The 23222-nt window shown below is 42.2% G+C and overlaps 1 protein-coding gene and 1 pseudogene across 1 annotated transcript in view; both read right to left on the reverse strand.

Annotated features, from left to right (window-relative positions):
- LOC121285007 (N-chimaerin) overlaps positions 1-23222 on the reverse strand; it is a 292291-nt gene that overhangs the window by 56986 nt on the left and 212083 nt on the right. The window lies entirely within an intron of this gene.
- LOC121285367 lies at positions 5690-5808 on the reverse strand (annotated as a pseudogene).

Genomic DNA, 23222 nt, shown 5'->3' on the forward strand with positions numbered 1-23222 from the left:
CAAAAATGAATAATAAAGTTGGCTCTTTCAGAAATGATAAATAGGAGCACAATATGTCCAAATGTATAACGGCTTTTTATTCAATCCCAAAGCACTTTGTGTGTAGGAACTAAGTGGATGACTCATTCAAATCGAGAGATAAGGGCAGATTGCATAAGCTTCTGCTTTCATAATATAAATATAAAAAATACAGTTGTTGTTGCTTTTAAATATAAGTAATACCAATTCTCAAATCACAATCCCCCTTTATTTAAAAAGGCTTTTTAAATGGCTGCAAACAACATTGAATAAGTGAACCAAATACAGAAGGATTGAGATAGCTTATAAAACTTGCAGAACAAGTGGGAGGTGTTGTTTAATTGAGATGAATGAAGTGATAAGACTTGGGAAGGGGAATAAATCATGGAAATATAGAGAGAATAAATTCACATAAAAAGCATATAAAACAGAACAGGGATCACAGAATACTTGTGAATAGCTTGCTTAAGCCATTAGCACAGTGAATCCAAATCAAGATCTCAGATGCGTAACCAGAAGAACAGAACATTACTCCAAGAAAGTGATAACAAATATAGAAAGCACTGATTGGCACTTATCTGAAAAATGTGTATGGTTCTGGTCACTGTATTGCAGTAGAGATGCTCCTTTTATTGGAACACTCTTAGCCTGTGTTCATGGCTAGATGGTAGCTGCTATAAGCAAACATTGTCTCCAAGAATAGAAACCTGTCTTTTTACAGCTGATATATGGGTTACCATGCCCAAGTTCAGCACTTAAAAAACAACTTTGTGCTGATCATAAAGAACACCAGAGGGAGGGAATGGTGCATGCTTCATTTCAGGCACCCAGTGTCAGTAGAATCAGGATTATCATTTTCACCATCAATATACAATTGCATTGTGTTTTTATTGTAGAAAAATAGCCTGAGGCCCACTCCACAGAGGCATAAATTACAATGGACAATGAACAAAAACAGAGATATTAGGATGGGTTACCAAAAGCTTGGTCAAAGAAGTGATTTTTAAGAAGCATCTTAAAAGAGGAACGAGAGTTGGAGAGAGACAAAAGGCTTAGGGAATTAATTTCAGAATGTGGAGGCAGGAGCCTACATGGCTGAAAGCATTGTTTCCCATAATGGAATGAAAATAGATAAACATAGAAAATGTATGACACTGAAGGGGGGCCACTGAGTCTGTGTTGGCTGAATAAGAGCTTTCCAACATTCCAGCTCTTGCTGTGTAGCCCTATATGTTACAGCACTTAGTGCATATCCAATTAATTTTTAAATGCAATGAGGGTTTCTGCCTCTCCCACCCTAGCAGACTGTGGGTTCTAGACCTTACCACCCTTGGTGAGAAAGACATTCTCAACTTTCCTCTATTCCTTCTGCAATTACTTTAAACCTATGCTCCCTGGTTATAGACCTCTCTGCTGAGAGAAATAGGTTCTTCCTATCCACTCTATTTAGACCCCTCACAATTTTGGACATCTCAACTAAATCGCTCCTCAGACTCCTCTGTTCCAAAGAAAACAATTCCAGCATTGTTACTTGTGTATTAACTTAAACTCCCAGAAATAGGAACAGGTTGAAACTATGATTGTGGGATAAAGAGGTGCATGTTTGTAATTTGTATCTCTGTAAATAAACGCTGAAAGAAGTGTATAAAATATTGGCTCCAGTTCTATCCTTAACAGCATGGTTTTCTGGGATATAACAGATGTGCTATTGTAGGGGACAGAATCAGAAGATGTTATCAAGGTCGAAATTGGTGGTGAAGTCTGAAGCTCAGCTCAGGATTCAATAGGATGTCAATGTTGCAAATACTCTTGTTTAAATGATTAGAGAGGGGGATGGCAGTTGCTGTCTGGATGTGGAGCTCACAACTGAGGCCAAACATGATGGCTTCAGCTTGCCTGAAATTTAGCTGGAGAAAACTGCAGCTTATCTAAGATTGGCTATAGGGCCAGCACAGAGCATTAGTATGATCAGAGCTGGATGTCATCAGCATATTTGTAGATGCTGACTCCATGTCTGCAGATTATGTTGCCAAGGGCAGCATACAGATGATAAAGAGGTGGAGTTCAAGAGTTAATACAGAGTTATGGTAGTGTAATGATCATGTTATTGGCTCAAAATCCAGAGGCCTGGATTAACATTATCTTGTCTGCCGCGCAATACTGAAGGAATGCTGCACTGTTAGAGGTAATGCCATTTGGATTAGATGTTAATGTAAGGTCCCAGCTACCCTCTCACGTGAATTTAAAAGATCCCATGGCATTTTTCAAAGAGTAGGGGAGTTCTCTAGTGTGCTGGCCAATACTTATCCCTCAAACAACAGCAGTAAAACTGAGTCATTTATCTCATTACTGGTTTTGGATCTATTTCATGTGTGAAAATTGGCTTTTGTGTTTCCCTAAGTTACCACAGTGACTACAAAAATTGGCATAAAGTGATAAAGTGCTTTGAGTTGTGAAAGGCACTGTACAAATGCAATTCTTTCTTTGTGCTACTTCAGTAAATGTATCAGGCTGTAATTACATCTTCTCGCCAGTGGATGTCCTCTAGCTCTCTTTCCAACCCGACCACCATCACTTGTGCTTCTTTCATCCTCTCACTCATATTGTGTCCTTTTTACCTCCTTTTTGCTCCTACTACCCGCCATACTCATCCTCATTGTACCATTGTCATTTCTCTTTTGAACTATCTGCTTAAGACCTGCATTACCCCAACCACTCACCGGACTGTCACTCACTTCACCTTCATAATTAACCTTCCATTCACTCTCTAACTGTATGTGCCAAGGGGTATTTAAAAGAAAAAATAAACAAAATAATACATAACCAGGGGAAAAATAAATTTAGAATGGGCTAAAACTAAAATAGGATCCGCTTGTGCATATACGTAGGTCAAGAAGAAACAAAAAAAACTCAAGCTAGCCAGTCTAAACTAAATGCTATTCACAGTGTCAAATACTGTTTAGGATTCTAAGTAACAACTCTCCAAATTAAAATAAAAATACTCAAAAATAGGGGACAATTTTTAATGGATAATTTAATGAGGTTAATGCGGGGTGTTCCATTTTTAATCTGGTCATATTAGAAGTGTTATTTTCAGCCCAATAGTTGGAAGGATTTTGATTTTAAGTGTTTTTATTGGTTGTTTATGTTCTGTGTTACAGGTAGATTTCCTTGACTGATGATATTTGTTTTATTGTATTTATAAATACTCAGTAGTTTATAATTAGCAGTTTTGGTACATACACTGTTAGTATTTGATTCACAGATTTCCTATCTTTTCAGTTCTGACTTGTTGCTGTACTATGAATTTGATTTTTGCCGATTTGCTCAAAGATTTGCATACTTGTCACTATGACACTTGTACAGAGTCAAGTTGTCAGTTGAAAAGGCTTTCCTCTTCACATTTAGAATGTTCCCTCATCAGAATTGCAACTTTGCTCCATTGTTTCCTGACCAAAACTAATGTTAAAGATTAAAGAATGTAAGATGAGCCAGATGGAAAAACCACAATAAAACTGAGTTAACAAGAGATGATTTTTTAAATTGAACACCGGACTGTCATATTAATAAGAAAATAAATAATGGTGAGTTAAGTTTTTAAAAAAATTACAACTATATTAACCTCAAAAGAATATTTCACATTCCAAACACTGACTAAACTAAGCATCTGGCATTTTTCAAGACCTGGTTACTCCATCCAAGGAAATCAAAAACCTTGGGCAAATAAATTATCTTATTCAAAATAGTCTAGACACAGATTTGTGCTATTAGTTCACAATTTTAATGGTTAGAAGGATAGCTCTGCACTACATTCTGCTTTGAAACTCACATTTGTTGAATATGTGAGTCAAATAAATAAGTATCCCATTTCCAGTTGAAAAGCTAAGTTGTGTTTTTTGTTGACTTTCTAAAATTAAGAAAATAGCAACAAGAACAGAAAATGCTGGAACCCTGCAGCAGGTCAGTTATAATGCTTCCTGAACTGGTTAAGATGATTGGTAGACTCGCAAAATCTCATAACATGTGAAAATTGACCAGTTGTCCATTTCAAATATTTTACTTTTATTCTGGATGTCCAACATTTTTTTTAAAAAAACTAACGCATTTGATCAAAATTTTGTGTCCAATCCAAGGTAATCTGAGTCTTGAAAAATACTGATTTACTGAAAAATAGGTTTTCATTTTAAAGGTAAAATACACAAAAATTGAAACTCATAGAAAAATACTAGACCAGAGACAAGAGTAATGAACGCTGAACTATACAAGATGGATACATTTTGAAATGTACCTTGAACTTAAAGTAAAACAGAGAAATTCGAATAAACACCTCAGCTCTAAGACATGCCCATGTGATCCAGTTGCTATAGGGAGAGAAACTCAAACAGAAACCCATTGAAGTGTGACAATCTTTGACCCGGAAGCAGGAACAGCAAAGAAAATCTGTAAAACTTTAATTCTGTAATTGCTTTTAAAAATGGTTGAAAATTATTCTTCAGAGCTTGCACCAGTTGTAAAGGGATCAATTATAAATTTTGGATAATATTGGATTGGTATTTGGATAATACAAATACTGGTCCATGGGACCTGACAAATCTTGACTTGGAAGCAATACCAACAGGAAGGAAGATAAAATACAGAGACCATGTGGCTTAATGATACACAGAGAAAACAGGAGAGGGAAGGTGGTCAGCGAGCCAAGCCGGGGAGCCGGATTCCTGAAGGCACTTTTAGGGTTGCTGTTTCACTTCTGCGTGATTGAATCTCAGAATCAGTGGGCAGAATTTTACCCTTGTTGGGGGTGCTTGGTGGCGGCGGTGGTCAGGAAGCCGACTGCTGCCTGCGATCGGTGCCATACTGCGATTTTACATGGGCGGGCCTGCAAGGAATGAGTGGTGCAGCGGGTAGTGGGAGGAGGGTGAGCGGGCCTAGTGTAAACTTCGCAAATGCGCATGAAAGAGCACTTCAATCTCCCTGAGGCATAGAGCTGCCTCAGGGAGATGAAGCACTGTTTAAAAAACAATAAAGAAAACAAAAATGTCAGAAAACATGACCCCTCATGTGACTCTGTCACATGAGCAGGGACTTTTTTTTTTAAAGTCAAGGTGATATTTATTTATTCAAGTGTACACAAGTAGCAAAAGTTACCCGCCTACATCAATTGTACACTAAATATGTTGAGCCGAATGTCTGTTGCTATTATCCAAATAGGTACTGGTAAGTCTACAAGAAGTTAATGGAGACAAAAAAGCTGCACAACTTTATCAAGTTTTGCTTGTGGCACAAGACTTCATTAATCCAGCTTTCGCCTCCTTTTTGAATGTTGCCAGAGTGATTTTATTAACAGGGGCACCCAATGGCTCCATTACAAAATCCTTTGCTCCCACGGTTTTCAAAGCTTCTCTGTACTGCCCCAAAGTTTTTTGTCCTTGTTTTGTAGTGTCCAAAATCCCAAACACAATATTTAAATTTGACTCATCAAACAAGCAAGGGTAGTCCTTTTTAGTCTGGCTGGCAACATTCAATTTTTCCAGTTGATCTATTAAAACCTCCAATGGCCTGGCCGGCCGCTGGTACAGCAACATGCTAGTTAGGTTGTTGAGCAGCTCCAGGATCTGATGTTCCGCCAGGTACTCGGCCGCCTCCCACTCCAGAGGAGACACCATGCCGTCTTAGCCTATTGCACCCGGTATTCCCAGGCGGTCTCCCATCCAAGTACTAATCATGCCTGAGATTGCTTAGCTTCTGAGATCAGACAAGATTGGGTGGTTTCAGACCAGTATGACTGCAGGCAAAGAAAACTGTTATCTTTGATCAAAATCAAATGTTTCTTTATCAAGTGAATGAGAACAAGTAGCAGAGGTTGAATTCAAGTGTTAAATCTTTATTATATTTTTATTTGTTTCAGGAAACCTCATCCCACTTGTGGATGAGGTTTCCTAAAAAATGCAAAGGCCGCTTGGCCTTTTTGCCTGCTCGTCAATCATTAGGTTGAACGGGCAGGGAAAAATTCAGGACCATTGTTTACTTATTGGCCTTAATAGGCCTTTTAATTGTCAGCAGGCGTGCTTCCAGCTTGGCACGTTTCCAGCTCCGGCGAGCGCCCGCCAACCGAACTATCGCGAAAGTGCGTGTTGATATCGGCAAGCTTGGCTGATGTCAATGCACTTTATTTCACATTCGGGTGTGTCTGGCGCACGCCTACATGCCAAGCGCAATTTTCTGCCCAGGGCTGGAATTTTGAAGAAGAAGTGAGCAGTTGAAACTGGGAACATACAGGAGAAGTGGGCTGCCTACTAACTCAATGAGGTAGTCTCTGTTGTATCTGCTACTCTATGTGTAATTAAAAGTGTAATTTATGTTTAATTTACATTGACTTTGACTCGTGTTAAAGTAAAAGTTACAAAAAATGAAATCTTGTCTGGTAATTTCTCCATGGGAGTGGCGTAGGTCGATAAATTGTTTATTTTGGTTTAGGATTTCTCATGGGGATCATAACAAAAGTTGTGGGGTCAACACAGTGACAAACAGGTTCATAGGAACTTTCCAGCATTTAAACAAATGAGATTTCACATTTGCTTTTGCTATATTTTATTGGGAAATCAACATGAGTACCTTTGAGACTCGGGCTTTTGTTGAGAGAGATGATCTAATGCTCTGAGACTTGGAACAGTTGAGAAAGAAACAGTTTACAGGCTGTAGAAGAGCACGGGATTAACATAAGATCAGGAAATAGGATAGATGGTATCCTTGAAGAATTGGTTGGCCACCCGGGGCACGAGGAAGAAAGGATCTTAGTTGTTGGTGATTGAATACAACTGGCCAGAATTGAAAAAGAAACAGAACGATGAAAGAGTGATTTAGAAAGGGAGAAATTAGCAAGAGAAGAAAGATAAGGAAAGAGATAGGGAAAGAGAGGAAAAAGGTGGAGAGAGGTAAAAAATCTTGAAATGGAGCAGGAGTTTCGATTACGTGAACTTGAGTTGAAGAGAAGTGAGGCTAACTTAGAGAGAACTCCACTTAATTTTGATTTGGCAAGGAATTTTTGCTTATTATCTAAATTTAGTAAGGAGGGATTGGAGATATTCTTCGTATCATTCAAGAAAATTGCCACGAATCTGAATTGGCCGAAAGAACAGTGGACTTTTCTCCTACAAGTGCTTTGTTTGGAAAGGCTTTGGAGGTTTGCCCATGTCTTTCAGCAAAGCACTCTTGTGATTACTGCTACTGTTTCACTTCCAAGTGATTGAATGCCCAGAATCAGCCATATCGTGTAGAGGTAATAGCGGTTCTGGTAGATCCATCATATCACGGCTGACAGGAGATGAGAGTTCAGAAGATTCTGGAAAGAAGACTGCTGTACTCAATGTTTATAAATTGGTGCCAGAGGCCTACTAGCAAAAATTTAGAAATTTGAGAAACAGAATGGGCCAGATCTACATAGAATCTGCCAAGGAAATGAAAAAAGCAGCTAGACAGGTAGTGTAGGGCTGATGAGGGTGGAACAGGATCTTGATAACCTTAGGAAATGATGTTGATGGAGCAATTCAAAGATAGTGTCCCTTTGAGGTTAAGGTCAAAATTTGTAAAATAGGGGATGCTGATCATGAGTTAATTCATAAGATGATTAGCAACAGGCCCCACTTTGGAACCTTTCAGAGAAAATGGAATAAGAGGAAGGTCAATGATGAGTAGAGATAAGGCCCTGCTGAGAAAGTGCAAAAGGTAAAGGCATAGGCCCTTCTCAAGTTGTAGAAGTGAAGGTTCAGAGGACAGGCTTAGTTCAAGGAGACCGATATGATACTTTTCTCAAGAAAGGGCATGTGAAGTCTGGATGTTGGAAGTTAAAAAACAAACCTGTGATATTGTCCTGACTGGGATAGTTCATGACAAACAGAGAGTCTCCTCCACTTTCACTGAGAGGGCGAATGTAATTTATTGTTCAAATCAACTGTGATTTGCCTGTTAATTTCTGTTTAAATTACGTTAACTCTGATTTGTGTTGATGTAAAAGTTACAAAAAGCGAAATCTTGAATGATAATTTCTTCATTTGGGGGTCGTTTGGTAAATTTGGTTATTTGGGTTTAAGAATCCCTATGGGGATCATAACACAAGTATATTACAAATAATTTGAAGACAGATAACGAAGACTGCAGTCTTTAACTCCCAAGGTTTCTTCATTTTACTTTTACTAGGATATTAACATTTTGTGATATAACTGCCTCAACTTTATCCAAAAACAACTTGTAATTGATCACTCAGAACATATAAATTCCCAGTATAATGAGAAAAAAAGACATTTTCATTGGTAGAGAAGTTGTAACTCAAGAGTTCAGTTTTAAGAAAATCCACCTTCAATTACAAGTTCTAATTTAAGTTTCAGGCATAACCAATATCTCAAACCAATACAAAGCAAAAGTCATGATCCAAAGTTAAAATCTAAATGGGTGAGAGTGAAATGATCATTATCTTCCCCTGGATATTAGTTTTGCTATCAGTATCATTTATACTGACACAGACAGAACTTTTGTGTTACTTTTTACTGCCCATGATCAGTATGTTTATATGTAAGGAGTGTGTGTTTTCTTACCTTGGAGTGTGTCCCAATTAAATAATTCCAGCAGCTAGCTTTATTGAGTTTTAAAATAAAGAAGGTTATTTATTATTATTACACATTTCCCCCAATTTTGATGCAACATTTCACTCACTCATCTCACACACACTCTCACATACACAAATGAAGGTAATGTGCTATTACAGCTTATAAGTTTCTCAGTCTCTTTTGTGGCAGGACTGTAGTATCTTGAATGAAGTTGGTGCTTTAGTTGAAGTGAAGGTCTGGTAAAGTGAAGAATTTTCAGTAAACTGTGAGGTTACTTGTAGTTGAATTTCCAGGAGTTGGTTCTCAGGTGAACTTTAACTGGAAATGTTGGCAATCCCTACTCTCTCTGTTAGGATCGTCCACTTTCAAGGCATTGCTGCTTATTACCTTGGCTGCTTGTAGCTAGTTTGATGGCTTTCAGTGGAACTCTCTGTCTGTAAGCAGCATCTTGCTGGTTTTAAAAGCAGACAACAAAATGGTTCCCTCATCATGTAACTTCCACAAGTTTAAAGTCCTTTTTCCAAAGAAATGGTGATATGTATGTTGATTCCATCCTATGTTATCATTTGACACCTTGAGATTCACCTAGCCTAGCTTGGATGACAGAAACCATCATAATATAATGTAAAAACAAAAAACAAAAAAAACTGCGGATGCTGGAAATCCAAAACAAAAACAGAATTACCTGGAAAAACTCAGCAGGTCTGGCAGCATCGGCGGAGAAGAAAAGAGTTAAACTCTTTTCTTCTCCGCCGATGCTGCCAGACCTGCTGAATTTTTCCAGGTAATTCTGTTTTTGTTTTATAATATAATGTAAGTCTACTCAGTCTACTGAGGATCCATTCACATCTGTCTCATACCCATAGGCCAGGATTTTCCGCTCGGCTATTTGGGGGCGGGGCCCGCTCGCCGGGGGAAAATGATGTGGGATGACGTCGGGAGAAGGTAGGCTGTCCGCCCGCCGCCAAGCCGGTGGGGCCCGCACACCATCCGAGGGCAAAATTCTGCCCATAGAGTTTCGATGTCCCCTTTTGTCTAGCGTGAAACAGAGAGTCAGGTTGGCTGGCATTCTATAGTCCTTTTGTGTTGATCCATCCTTACACAAAGAGATATGTGAATTCCCTGGATGGCTGTGAATGTCCATATTTAATTAGGCATTTGCTTGAGTGCCTGAAGCTCAAAATTCAAAGGTCTCACGATTTGCAGTGGCCATTTTAAAGTCTATGTCCAGTTTAAAAAGTATTAAAAAGTTCATAATATTCTGAGACATGATATATATTGAACTACTATCTCCTGCTGAATGTTAGAAATTACACAAAAATCTTTATAATGTAAGTTCTCAATTTGCATGTTAATTAGACATCATTGCTATCAATAAATTATGAAGTTATTAGGCCAATAAAAATAGATGATGGCTTTCTATAAACTACCTTAATCAATACTCTATTTTTCATGTATAAAATGTAGTTTTACCATTTATACACCAGTGTATAAAGTTGTCATCCCTTTATATGTACAGTTTAGGTTTTGCTACAATTACTTAAAAGTTTTACGACTGTTATGATCAAATAATTTCAAATCAAAACAGTCTTATCTAGTCTGTGAAGACATAGGCCTGAATTTTGCACTTGTCATGTGCCCTTGATCGGTGGGCCCAGAAGTGGCCACAATTTTCACGTCCGGCTGCGACTGGACCCCGAATGCAATTTGATACTGGCTGGCCAATTAACTGGCAATCAGTGTGACATTGTGAAACGCGCGTTGAGAGAGGCTCAGTGTTGTGGTTGGGGGGGGGGTGGAGAGAGTTTGGGGCAGCAGGAAGAGGGCAGATGCCGTGAAAAGTGATGTTGTGGATGGGTGCTTCCGAAGAGCTCCCTGAAGGCTGACAGCTGCTGTGAAGCTGCCTCAGGGAACTGCAGTAGTGTTCCAAAGAAATTTGCACAACAAAATGCCGCAAACTCTCTCTGTAATGCAAATTCAAGCAACTGACATCAGAGCCCATAACACCTCAAACCTCAAACATCCTCTTTTATTTTATTTCACGCCAGACATTTTATCCCAGACTGGAACGAGTATGAAGCAAAAACATGAAGGCCTCCTGACCGATTGGCCTGTTCGCCAACTGTAAAAGTGCATAGGCCATGTAAAATCTCTACTAATTGCCTCCTTAATGGGCTTAATTGCCCACTTAATTGTTGGCGGGCACGCTTCCGACTCCTGTTGCACGCAAGCCCAAAGCTATTGGGATGTACACCCGATATCTTCTTGTGCTCACGTTGAATGCGCTCATTCAAAGTAAAATTCCGGCCATAGACTGGTTTAAATCAGATTTCTACTTTAGATTAGAACAGAAAGAATTGACAGATATCCAGCTGTCAGAACAGAAAAATATCCTCCTCCTAAAAAGAAGCTTGAATTTTACAGAACTATTCAGTCACTGATAGGCATTGTAGTTACAAAACTGAGGTAGAATATACAATTAAATGGCCCACTATTTGAGTGAGAGCAGTTTTTCATCTCTGTCCATGTACTGGTCTGCCACAGACAGATATGATTGTCGCATCAAACTTTAATAGGATGGAAACTACATATTAATGCATAATGCAAACACATGAGGTTTTAAGACAGCACCTATAATAAAGCTCTTAGCAAACTGTAGTTTTGCCTCAAGCGTTCATTTTTAATGACATTAGTCTATTAAAGTTATGCTGCTAAATGTTTGATATGTCCTCTAAAATGGCAAACGTAGCCCCAACTTATACCTTGTAACATTTTAAAATTGTGCATAACTAAAATTATCACAGATAAAAACAAAATGTTGGAAACACTCAGCAATACAGGCAGTACCTATGGAGAGAGAAACACACAGAGTTAATGAGTCAGGTTTATGACCTCTCTCCACAGATGTTGCCTGATGGGCTGAGTACTTCCAGCATTTTCAATTTTTATTTCAGATTCCCAGCATCCACAATATTCTGATTTTCTACTAAAATTATCATCTTAGTTTAAAATCTATTCTCATTTACTGTCACGAATTTCGTTTTAAAGTGATTTCACACTGATCTGATGTAGGGCCTCTTAACCTGATCTGCACCATTTTGGAACAGATAACCCATACCCGACCCTTTTGCTCACTGCCGACCCTCCAACTTTCAGCCTCTGCCACTCCTTAACCCATCCTCTCACTGCCAACCCGCTGGCTCGCAGGTTCTCCTGCTCTCTAACCCACTCTCTCACTGCCGACCCTCTAGCTCGTGGCCTCTCCCGTTCCCGAACCCAACCTTTCAATTCTAATCCTCTGGTGTGCAGCCTCTCCTGCTCCCTAACCCACCCTCTCACTGATGACCCTCCAACTTGCAGCCTCTATCATTCTCTAACCCACTCTCTCACTGCCAACCCACTGGGCTCATGGCCTTGCCCGCTCCCCAACCCTTTCTCTTACAGCCGCTTCCTAACCCACCCTCACGCTGCCAATCCTTCGACTTGTGGCCTCTCATCGCTCTTCTCCAGACCCGTTGCACATAACGAGGGTTCAGGACAGGGAAGCAGTGAGCGGGAGAGTCGGGAAGTGGGAAGTTTAGTGAGAGGAAGGATCAGTGGGTGGGTGGGTGGGTCTGGGAGCAGCAGAGGCCACAAGTTGGAAGATCAGCAGCGAGAGGTTGGGTTAGGGAGCTGGAGAGACCCTGAGCCCAGAGTGTCAGCAGCAAGAATGTGGGGTTAGGGAGCAGCAAAGGCTGTGAATCAGAGGGTCACAGCAAGGAGGAGAGTCAGGGAGCAGGACGTACGGCGAAAGGGAGTTCGGGAAGGATTGGAGGTGAGCTGGAGGCAAGTAGAAAGTAACCATATTTCTTTCATATTTTAAAATTTATTTTATTTTTAAAGTTATTTCATTTATCAATATAGGAATTTAGCATTTCAATACAAGGGTATAATGTCTTAATGATTTTTTCTGATGAGAAAGGTCCTACAGAACCTAATTACAGCTTTAACATTGGTTTTAATGGGAAAATCGCTTAAAAGTTGTTTCACTTAAAGTTGCACTTTTCAGGAACATAACTACAACTTTAAGTAAGGACTTACTGTACCATGATCATTCTGGAGATCCTGGCTGGTGAGCACTAAAGGGTGCCTCCAGATCTGTCCAGCCACCTGAAGTACATCTTCAGCATGCTAATTGCTTGCTCACTGATACAACTAATTTTCATATGGTTTTCATTGTATTGCTCCTGGACATCATTGGTTGGATTCCTCCTGGGTGTCCTCTACCATGTTTTAAGAAAATATTCCATGTCTCTAAGCACCCAGCTGGGACTCTGCTTCAAGGTGGAGGTGAGGAAGGGTGGACAAAAACAACATAGCAGTTTCCTGTGAATCTTGCACACATCTGCATAAACATCATTTTGTAGTTGCCTAGCAGCTGAACATTGGTGGAGTGGAAGCCCTTGCAGCAGATGAAACCTCTTGGGTGATCTGGGGTGACTTAATTGCTATATGTGTGCCCTAGATGACATCCTATAACTGCAGAAAGCCAGCAAGAGCCACTAATTTGAGTACCCTGTTCACATTGACTGGCATATGTGCCTAATTGCCCATTTTGGCAAATAATCAATCAGTCACCTGTCTTATACGTTTGTGTGCTGCCGACTGTGAGGTCCTGCAACTGTCTCTGGCAGAGACCTGGAAAGATCCAAAGGCAAAGAAATTGAGGGCGTTGGTGACTATGGGAGCCACTAATAAAGCGTGGCCACCAAGTCTATTTGGCAGCCGACCTAGATACAACAGGCTGCAAATGTCCACCACCAATTGACATGAGACTCTGAGTCTCCTGAGGCACTGGCATTCTGACATGTCGAGGAAGCTTATCCTCTGCCAGTACACCTGGGCTCTTGCAAGATGCACCTCTCTGTCTCTCTCCTGTGAAACTAGTTTGTAAAGAGCAGGTTGTTGCTGCTCCTGCTGGTCAACTTGGTGCTCACTGTAGGTCCAAAGTGAAACAGCATTAGCAGCACACATCCTGATCTGATAGATCAGAGCTCCAAAGTGCAGATCAGATGTACAAGCTTTTGAAGTTGTGAAAGTAACCTCTCAGGATAAGGGTTAAAGCTTTTCGTACAAATAGATGTCACGTTCGTTCATAGGCCAGTGAATTTATGAAGACAATTGACATTTTTACTTTTTTTAAAAAGCAGTGTGGAATATGGACAATTTATCTTGACTCAAGATGGAGTCAGGTGGGGGAAGGGGGTGTCAGGTGACTTCTTGTGATTTCTGTAGAGACAGGGACTAACTGGGTAAGATCTTTAAAATTAGGTCCCCCTTATGAGAAATAATTTTATGGAGGCATTTAAAAACAGCATCTCAGTTAACATCAGGTCCCATATTGAAGAACAAAGAGTAACAAAGGTGCTATCATGGCAAACAATTCTTAGCTGATCCACAGACCCTTTAATGCAGGAAAACCTTTCCCTAATAATCTCCAGAGGTCAGGACAGAAAGTGGGAGAACAACTGAACTGTGATAGTAGTGAAAGGGCAGAAGGGGAAGGAGAAATAAGTTCAAAGGAAAAGGGGGATTGGTTAGGAAGGACAACCCATTCTCCAACTTTAAAAGGAAGGAGTCAGGAAGGGAATCGGCCAACTTGTTTCCACAATAGCAAGCCCAGACATGTGAAGACAGACTGTTGGCATTATAAGGGTCGACCAACAGGGGACACTGCAGTTAAACCAGTGCCTGTGGCCATGAGAGTTGTGAGTTTGTGCTTAAATGTAACAGCAACCAACCCAAATGTTTGTCAGACTTTTTGTTTAAAGTGAAAATGACAATAAGCATTCTCAGGGATCCTGGTTGCTTGTAAACTTTGCTTGTGGCAGGAGATGGAGATCTTCCACCCAAAAGCAGAATGGATGTCCAGAACGTTGGTTAAGGGGTTCACTGAAGAATGTGTGGAGGTTTCTTTAGTAAAGGTATACCTGTAGAACAAGGTATTTACAGGGCTAGTAACAGTGGGGGGTATCCCAAGCTTTTCCATACAGGGCGTGGATCTTTTACTAAGTAATGTCTTGATTGGATGTAAAGTATTACCCCCAGAAAGTCCAGAGCAATCTTCAGCAACTGAAGAAACTGAGGGGAACAAACAAAATTCTGCACAGAAGCAGAGGGCTGAGGAAATTTCAAAGATTCCACAGGAGGCGATAGGGCCAGTAAAGAATAAAGAGACTAAAGGAAAGCCAGTGAAATTTAAAAAGATTGAGATAAAGCCAGTGGAAAGTAAAGGAGCTGAGGTAAAAGCAGCAGGGAATGCACCAGAGGTATGGTTAGCAGAAACTTTCTTTCAAGATTTAAATAGGGATGAGCACAGACCCAGACTAAGAAGCAGGAAGTGCCAGGTAGCTGAAGTGCCACAGGTGAGTGCCACAAGAGTCCGAACAAACACCTGCAGGTAGTAAAGTCTCAGAGGACATGGGACAAATCAGGGGAAAAGCCAGCCTAGTGTGGGGAAAATTGAGACTCTTGCTAAAACCGCAAGAGGACTGAAAATACAGTCAATGCAGATTTGCCCACTGAAGATTTAACAAACAGATTTTACAAATTCCAAATTTCAGACCATCGGAACCTAGCAATCTCAAAATAAAATCTGGCAACTCTAAGTGCAGGGGAAAGAGAGAGCCTAGATCCATTACAGGAGCTAAATGACAGTCTAACTACACCTACTATTACTGTTGAAATCAGGATTACCAACCTGCCCGAAACTGAACTCCTAAATCCATGGGCAGGATTTTTTGCTCAGTGTGCAGGCCCAAGTGTCAAATAAAGTGCGCTGATGTCAGCCAAGCGTGCTGCCATCAATGTGCTCTCTCGCAATGGTTTGCTCGGTGGGCATGCGCTGGAGCCAGCAGCATGCCTGCTGACAATTAAAAGGCCTATTAAGGCCATTAAGTTAACAATTGTGCTGAATTTTTCACTGCCCGTTAAGAAATAATTGTAGGGGAAACATTTTATCAACATCTACTAACAGATATATTAAAAGCTTAAAAATACCACCGCACCTGTCTAGGAACAGAAAAAGGGACCGTTGATGGGCAGGTGAAAAGGCCATGCGGCCTTTGCATTTATTTGAAAACCTCATCCACGGGCGGGATGAGGTTTCCAAAATCAAATACAAATGAAATAAAAACTTTAATTTTTAATTAAAAACATGTCCTTGCTCAGATGACAGTGTAACTTGAGAGGACATGCTTGATTAATTTTTTTCCGCTGTTCCATTAATTTTTTCAATGTATTCTTCATCTCCATGAGGCAGCCCCATGCCTCAGGGAAATTATTCAGTGCTCTTTCGTGCGCATGTACAAATTGCGCGCTAGGCCCGCTCGCCTTCCTCCCCCCACCTACACAGGCAGCGTTCAGCGCTGCCACTCGCGTATCACATTGGGCAGGCCTTAATTGGTCTGCCTGCTTAAAATCGCGGTGTGATGCCGATTGCGGGCGGCGGGTGGCTTCCCAACCACCCCTACCGAACCTGCACGCCAAGGGCAAAATTTTGCCAAGTGTGTTGTAGAAACAGTAGCTATGGGGTTAAGGTCTTTACTGTGCAACTTGCCAAAACCCAGCACCAATGCAGTAATGGAAATTTGTATACTAAAAACCTCGGGACAGAAAAGCTGTCTGTCCAGCAGCCTGTGAAATTCAACCTTCTCAAAGACTCATGTGTCGAACTGATACAACAAGCAGACGGTAGTAAAAACAGACCACTTTTTGACAATGCTTAAAGAAATGTAAAAGGTGCCAAAGAATAATGTGATTGTGGCTGCTCTGCCAGAATCTAATACAAGCAAATACAGTAAGCTATAGAAGGTTGATGACCACGACCTTAAGAAAATAATCTGAATGAATATGTGTGAATGATTGCTATTGTTTTTACCTCTCCTGTTGACTCTCTATGATGTAATAAAACAAAAAAAAACAAAAGAATTTCATTTCTTCCTTTTATTGGGGAGATGTCATGCTTGCATCACATATCCATGAATGTATGAAGATGTTGAACATTTTTACTTTTTTTTTAAAAAAGCCGCATTGAATATGGACAATTAACTTGACCCAAGATGGAGTCCAGGGTGTCAGGAGACTTTTTGTGATTTCTGTACATAGACAAACTCATGTCTCTGTAAAGTCAGTAAAATGTAAACATCCGTGTGGAGCATCCTCCCTTGAAGAGACATTCAGTTGCAAAATCACTTGTGGAATTAACAAGTCTTATTGTCTGGATATTTGCAGAAACTCAAATATAGTGGTCACCCAGACTCAGTGTCTCAAAACATAACAAAAACAAGTGTGGATAAACCATTTTATCGCAAACAGACGTGAATGGCCACCATTCATTCCCCACTATGGCAACGGTTTATGACTTTAATTCATTTGTGTGCACAATGGAAGTGGTGATTCTGTGGTCACAAGATTGAAACTTGTCTTGAGACAGCAAATCTTATTATTCCAAGGACAGGCTAGGGCAAGTCAGTCTGGGACCAATTAGCACTGAGGGATCATCATCCTCCCAGCAAGAAGGGACCATCCTTACACGGACTGTCAACTCAGGCAGTGAGCAGAGGGGCTAATTTGTTTTGACTTGCAAGATTATATCTCTTGTCTAGAGAAGCTTGGCCAAAAGTCTGTTGGAAAACTAAGAAACTTCCAGCCTTTACTTATCTTCAAAGAACTACGAGAGAGAAACCCTTCAGGCCTAAAACATTTTCATCTTAAAGGACTGATTAAGGACATGTGATTTGTTTCTTGTTACTCTCTTAATAATCAAGTATATGTTTCGCCTCTGGAACTCATCTTTTCTTGTGTGTATGTGTCTGTGTTTGAGGGAGTGAGCAAATTGTAGTGTTTACATCTTGGGTACTGTGCAAATGAATGTTTATCATTTCTTTTGATTTAAACTTACCAGAAAGCCTCTTTGTGCCTATTCTTTTAGGTCACAAAACTCAAAACCTTTAAAAATACTCCTTCTCAAAAGTTTATCTTGTTATGATCAACTGAGAGGTGAGGGAAAAGGGGAACTCCCACTCCCTCTCCCCATCTGTAACACAGGCAAGAAAGCAGCTATGAGGTTTCAGTACTTATTGGCATCTTTATCTTGTTTTCATCCTCCTCAAATTACACTGCGTTCTCACTCTGTTTCTTTATATATTCTTCTCACGATGTGGGTATCGTTGGCTAGGCCAGCATTTATTGCCCATCCCTAATTGCCCTTGAGAACGTGGTGGTGAGCTGCCTTCTTGAACTGCTCCAGTCCACGTGGTGTAGGTACACCCATAGTGCTGTTTGGAAGCAAGTGCCAGGATTTTGACCAAACAATGGTGAAGAAATAGCAATATGGTTCAGGATGGCTTGGAGAGGAATTAGCAAGTGGTGGCGTTTCCATGCATCTGCTGCCCTTGTACTTCTAAGAGGTAGAGTTTGCTGGTTTGGAAGGAGCTACTGTGAATCTTCATATGGTAAACACTGCTGCCACTGTGCGTCGGTCGTGGAGGCAGTGAATATTGAGTGGTGTGCCAATACAGCAGGCTGCTTTGTCCTTGATGGTGTCAAGCTTCTTGAGTGTTGCTTGGAGCTGCACTCATCCTGGCAAATGGACAGCATTCCATCATGCTCCTGACTTGTGCCTTGTATATGATGGTCAGGCTTTGGGAAATCAGAAGGTGAATTACGCACTGCAGAATTCCTAACCTCTGATCTGCTGTTGAAGCCACAGTATTTATATGGCTGGTATAGTTAAGTTTCTGGTCAATGGTAACCCCCAGGATGTTGATAGTGGGGGATTTAGCAACGATAATGCCATTGAATGTCATGGGGAGTTGGTTAGATTCTCTCTTGTTGGAAATGGTCATTGCCTGGCACTTATGTGGTGTGAATGTTATTTGCCACGTATCTGCCCAAGCCTGAATGTTGTCCAGGTCTTTCTGCATACAGATATGGATGGCTTGAGTATCTGAGGAGTTGTGAGTGTTATTGATCATTGTGCAATTATCAGCGAGGATCCCAACTTCTAATCTTATTGTGGTGGAAAGCTCATTGATGAAGCAGCCGAAGACAGTTGGGCCTAGGACAGTACCCTGAGGACCTCCTGCAGCGATGTCCTGGAGCTGAGACGATTGACCTCCAACAACCACAATCGTTTTCCTTTGTGCTGGGTATGACTCCAACCAGTGGAGAGCTCCCCCCCAGGTTTCCAATGACTTCAGTTTTGCTAGGGCTCCTTTGTGCCACACTCAGTCAAATGCTGCTTTGATGTCAAGGGCGGCCACTCTCACCTCACCTCGAGTTCAGCTCTTTTGTTCATGTTTGGACCAAGGCTGTAATGAGGTCAGGGGCTGAGTTGTCCTGGCAGAACCCAAACTAAGCATCAGTGAGCAGGTTATTGCTGTGTAAGTGCCACTTGATAGCACTATCAATGACACTTTCCATCACTTTGCTGATTATTGACAGTAGACTGATGGGGTGGTAATTAGTTGGGTTGGATTTGTCCTGTTTTTTGTGGGCAGGATATACCTGGGCAGTTTTCCACACTGTTGGGTAGATACCAGTGTTGCAGCTGTGCTTGAACAGCTTGACTAGACGTGAAGAAAGTTCTGGAGCATGTGTCTTCAATACCACTGCTGTTCTCAGGGCCTGTAGTCTTTGCAGTATCCAATGCCTTCAGCCATTTCTTGATGTCACATGGAGTGAATTGAATTATCTGTGATGCGGGGACCTCAGGAAGAGGGCAAGATGGATCATCCACTTTTCTGGCTTAAGATGGTTGCAAATGCTTCAGCCTTGTCTTTTGTACTGATGCGCTGGCTCCCCCATGGTTGAGGATGGGGATATTTACACTGGTGAGTTCCAGAAAACCCAGGAAACTGTGGCCCCTCAGTTAAATTGCAAAGGTCATGTTAATATCGCTGTAATTGAGCGATTAATGTATGAAATTCCTTGCATGCAGCCCAATACACTACAGTTAAATGTGGAGACTAGTGGTTGGAAGTGGCTTCCCAATGTACTGCCAAATTCTTGGGATTAAATCCCAATTGCTCCCAAACTCACGCACTTCGGGCATTAAAATTCAAATACTTATTTCAGACCTTCACTGAAATTATCGAAAAAAATACATAAGACAAAACCATTTTCTAAAGGTAGTTTGAGTGATGCAACTTTTTTTGACTGCTAGGCTTTCTTGACTGGTGACTTAATTGAGTTCTTAACAGCCCGAATTTTGTGATATAAATAATGGTGAAACTATCGGTGCTCACCATTATTAAAGAGTAAAGTGGACAATAACTTCTGGCAACTGCACATGCCATAGTCAAACATGGAAATCAGGATCAGGATGTTGCTGTTCGGGTTACCCTGTTCCTTTAGATGCTTTGCTATGCTGGTATCTCACCAAGAGACACTACATTGGGGTACTTATGTGATCACAATCCCCTAATCATACCATAAAAAGTTAAGGCATGCCCATTCCAGTCCAACTGAATTTTTAATGATGTGATATATCTTAATTACTGCCAAACAACCTCCCTGGCACTGAAAATTAACTTTCACAAATATTGAATCTCATTTCTTCCAATTTCATTTATTGTTGGAGGTCTTAAAAATAAATGAAAAATATTTTAGTTTTTCTTTGTGTTTCTTTTATCTCTCTCTTTTTAACCTATCCTTCTTTCCCTCTCTTTATTTGGGACTAAATTGACTATTGTAACTTACACTTGCTGATTCAGATTCTGCATGAGGATTTAGTCTCAATAAGGTTCTTCAATCAGACAGGTTAAAGAGACACACAGTTGCTTGCCCTGTTCACCCAGGTCCCAGATCCTCTGTTGAGATAGTCACACTTATTTGGATTTCAAATTACAGAGCAGAAGCCCACAGAAATTCTGTGGGCAGACTAAAGTAATAAACAGCTGTTGCTGCTGACTGTAAAATCCAGGCCAACATCTTCTAATTTGCAATTTACTCCATAATTTTGATTTGTATGTCTCTTATTTCTTTAGTTCTGGGTTGCAGCTACTTTACCTTGAGCCACGGTAAAAATGCGCACTGATGAAATATTGATACTATATAACGTTGGCATATGAAGTGTGACTGATAACTTGTGATGAGGGAAGAAATGTTAATATGTACAGTAACTGCATGCTTTACAGAAGATTTTTAATGTTCATTATAGATTAATGGATCTCCCATGGCATTGCATATGGTGAATTATAATGAAAGTGGCATTGATACCATGCACTATATTATCAGAGCCACTGATTTAAGTTGAAACTGCAGTTTTATTAGATGGTATTCAAAAACATTTTTACTGGTATTTCAAGGGCAGAATTTTCTGGCTGCCAGGTGGGCGGGCAGGCACGGAACCGATTGCCGCCCGTGATCGGGTCCACGCCGCCATTTTACACAGGTGGGCCAATTAAGGCCTGCCCAGCGGCTCCCAAGGACAGCGGGTGTGAGCGGGCAGTGGTGGGACTGCAATGACCGCCAGGTCCAATGGCGACCCGGCAGCTTGTTTTAAAAAGTTGATGCAGCCTTGCGAATCATGGCCAGTGGAAGGGCTCTCCAGAGCGCTGCTGGTGAGCAGGCCAGGCAGAAGGGTAGGGCAGGGAGCACTGTGCCCCTCATTTCTCCAACGATTGCCTTGCTGCCCCCCTTGAGGAGGTGGCAGCTGGGCAGGAGTCCCTGGTAACCCAGGACGGGAGGAATAGGCCCCCCCCATCATGACCAAACGTGCCTGGGAGGAGGTGGCGGAGGTGGTGAGCTCCCGTGACATGATGCAGTGTCCAGTGTCGCAAGCACTTCAATGGCCTGTTGCGCTCAGGAAGGGTAAGTACCATGTTGGCATTGGTCACTTAACCCAGCAGGTAGGCTTTCCCCCCTGGTGCCCCCACTACCCCTCAGCCCAAGGCTGAGTGTAGTGACTGCATTGAATCATTGACAGCATGTGTCCTTCGCTGGGTGGGCCAGCAGATATTGCCCATGCCGAGGTCACCCTGAGAGGGTGGTGAAGAGATGGATTCTGCCCCCGCAGTATGTGGTACACTGAGACCCACATTACTGTTTTGGGGGCAACTGCAGGAGCCACACCAAGGCGCAGTTCTGGAACTCCAGGACATGTCAAAGTCAGGGCGATGACATGCTGGGAGGGGAACTTCAAGGTGGCATGGCACCAATCGATCTACTGTCCTCTGCGCTCCACGTGCTTGTGCCTCCTTGGTGTGGAAGATTAGACCGTGTGGTGCCTAATGTGATGTAGGCAGCATTTGGCCAAGGTGGTTGGTGGGGGGGACAGGTACGGGACAGGCTTAGCAGCTCTGTGAGAGTGTTCGGAAGCAGCAGGGTGGGAAGGCGCTGGAGCTCTGCAATATCCCACTCTGGTTGGAGTGGGCCGTCCGCCAAGAGTCCAGGTACAATTAGCACTAATCAATGCTCTTCTCTCCTTTTCAGGAGAAGAATGCACATAATGCAGCCCAGCGGGTGAGGACTGGTGGCAGACTGGCACAGTTAGCGATTCTCAGCCGCTTCGAGCAGTAAGCCCTAGATTTGGAGAGGCGCCATGCGCCCAGGTCCACCGATGTTGGTAAGGCTGGGGTGCCATGGGCAGGTATGTTTGCCCAGCAGCAAGGTCCCCAATTTTCTCCACACTGCCATGGCAGTGCTGAAAGTTCCGTGATTGAAGTTTGCAACATGGCTTGACCATTGCTTATGGAAGGATGAGCGCATAATGATCCGGGGGACAGGGATGCAGATTGACGTCGTTGCCATGTTAACTAATCAAATGTCCTTGTTCTCCATTTCAGCATCAGCAGAGCAGGACCAGGAGGAGGAGCAGCAGAGGCCGCCTCTCATGCCTGAGGGCCCTGAAGTCTCACCAGCATCACACCATCTCTGCCAGACAAGCACCAGCACAGACACTAGCACCTCGTTGGGAATTAGAACATTGGCTAGTGTCCCGGGGCACAGCTGTGAGGGCACTTCACAGTCGCTGGAGGAGCTGGAAGAGACAGAGTGCCCATGGTGGCAGCAGTCGGAGGACTGCAGGGGACCAGGCACATGCTCAGTCGGTGCCTGATGATGTGCCTCTGGAGTTGTCCGCGATGCAGCAAGTGCAGGAAATTAGGCCGGGTGTGCGGGAGCATCTGGGAGAGATACATGAGGCTATGCTTGGCTTGGTGTCCATAGTGGAGGAGTCTACGCAGACTAGCGCCAAAGCAATGAGCCACATGTCCAAGTGCCATGCATCCTCCATGGAGAGAGTGGCAACTCTCATGGAGAGGCTACTCCAGGAGACCCATCAGGGCTTCCTGGGGATGCACTCGGACTTGCAGGCCCTCACATCAACATTGACCTCAGCTGGTCAGTGCCAGCGTGGGTGATGGTCTGGGCATCAAGTTTCCCAGCTCAGCGTCCAACCATCCACTGTGAGCAGGGAGGTCCGAAGCAACCTCATGTTGGTGCAACAGCTGCCTGTTGTCTCTGTGGGCTCCTCTCAGGGTGTTCCAGATGAGGGTGGCAGCTCCTTTGCCTCTCTGCCAGTGACTGTTGCAACCAGTGAGGCTGCGACGACTGGGCAGA

This window comes from Carcharodon carcharias, chromosome 12, assembly GCF_017639515.1.
Source record: "Carcharodon carcharias isolate sCarCar2 chromosome 12, sCarCar2.pri, whole genome shotgun sequence".
In the NCBI taxonomy this organism is placed as follows: domain Eukaryota; kingdom Metazoa; phylum Chordata; class Chondrichthyes; order Lamniformes; family Lamnidae; genus Carcharodon; species Carcharodon carcharias.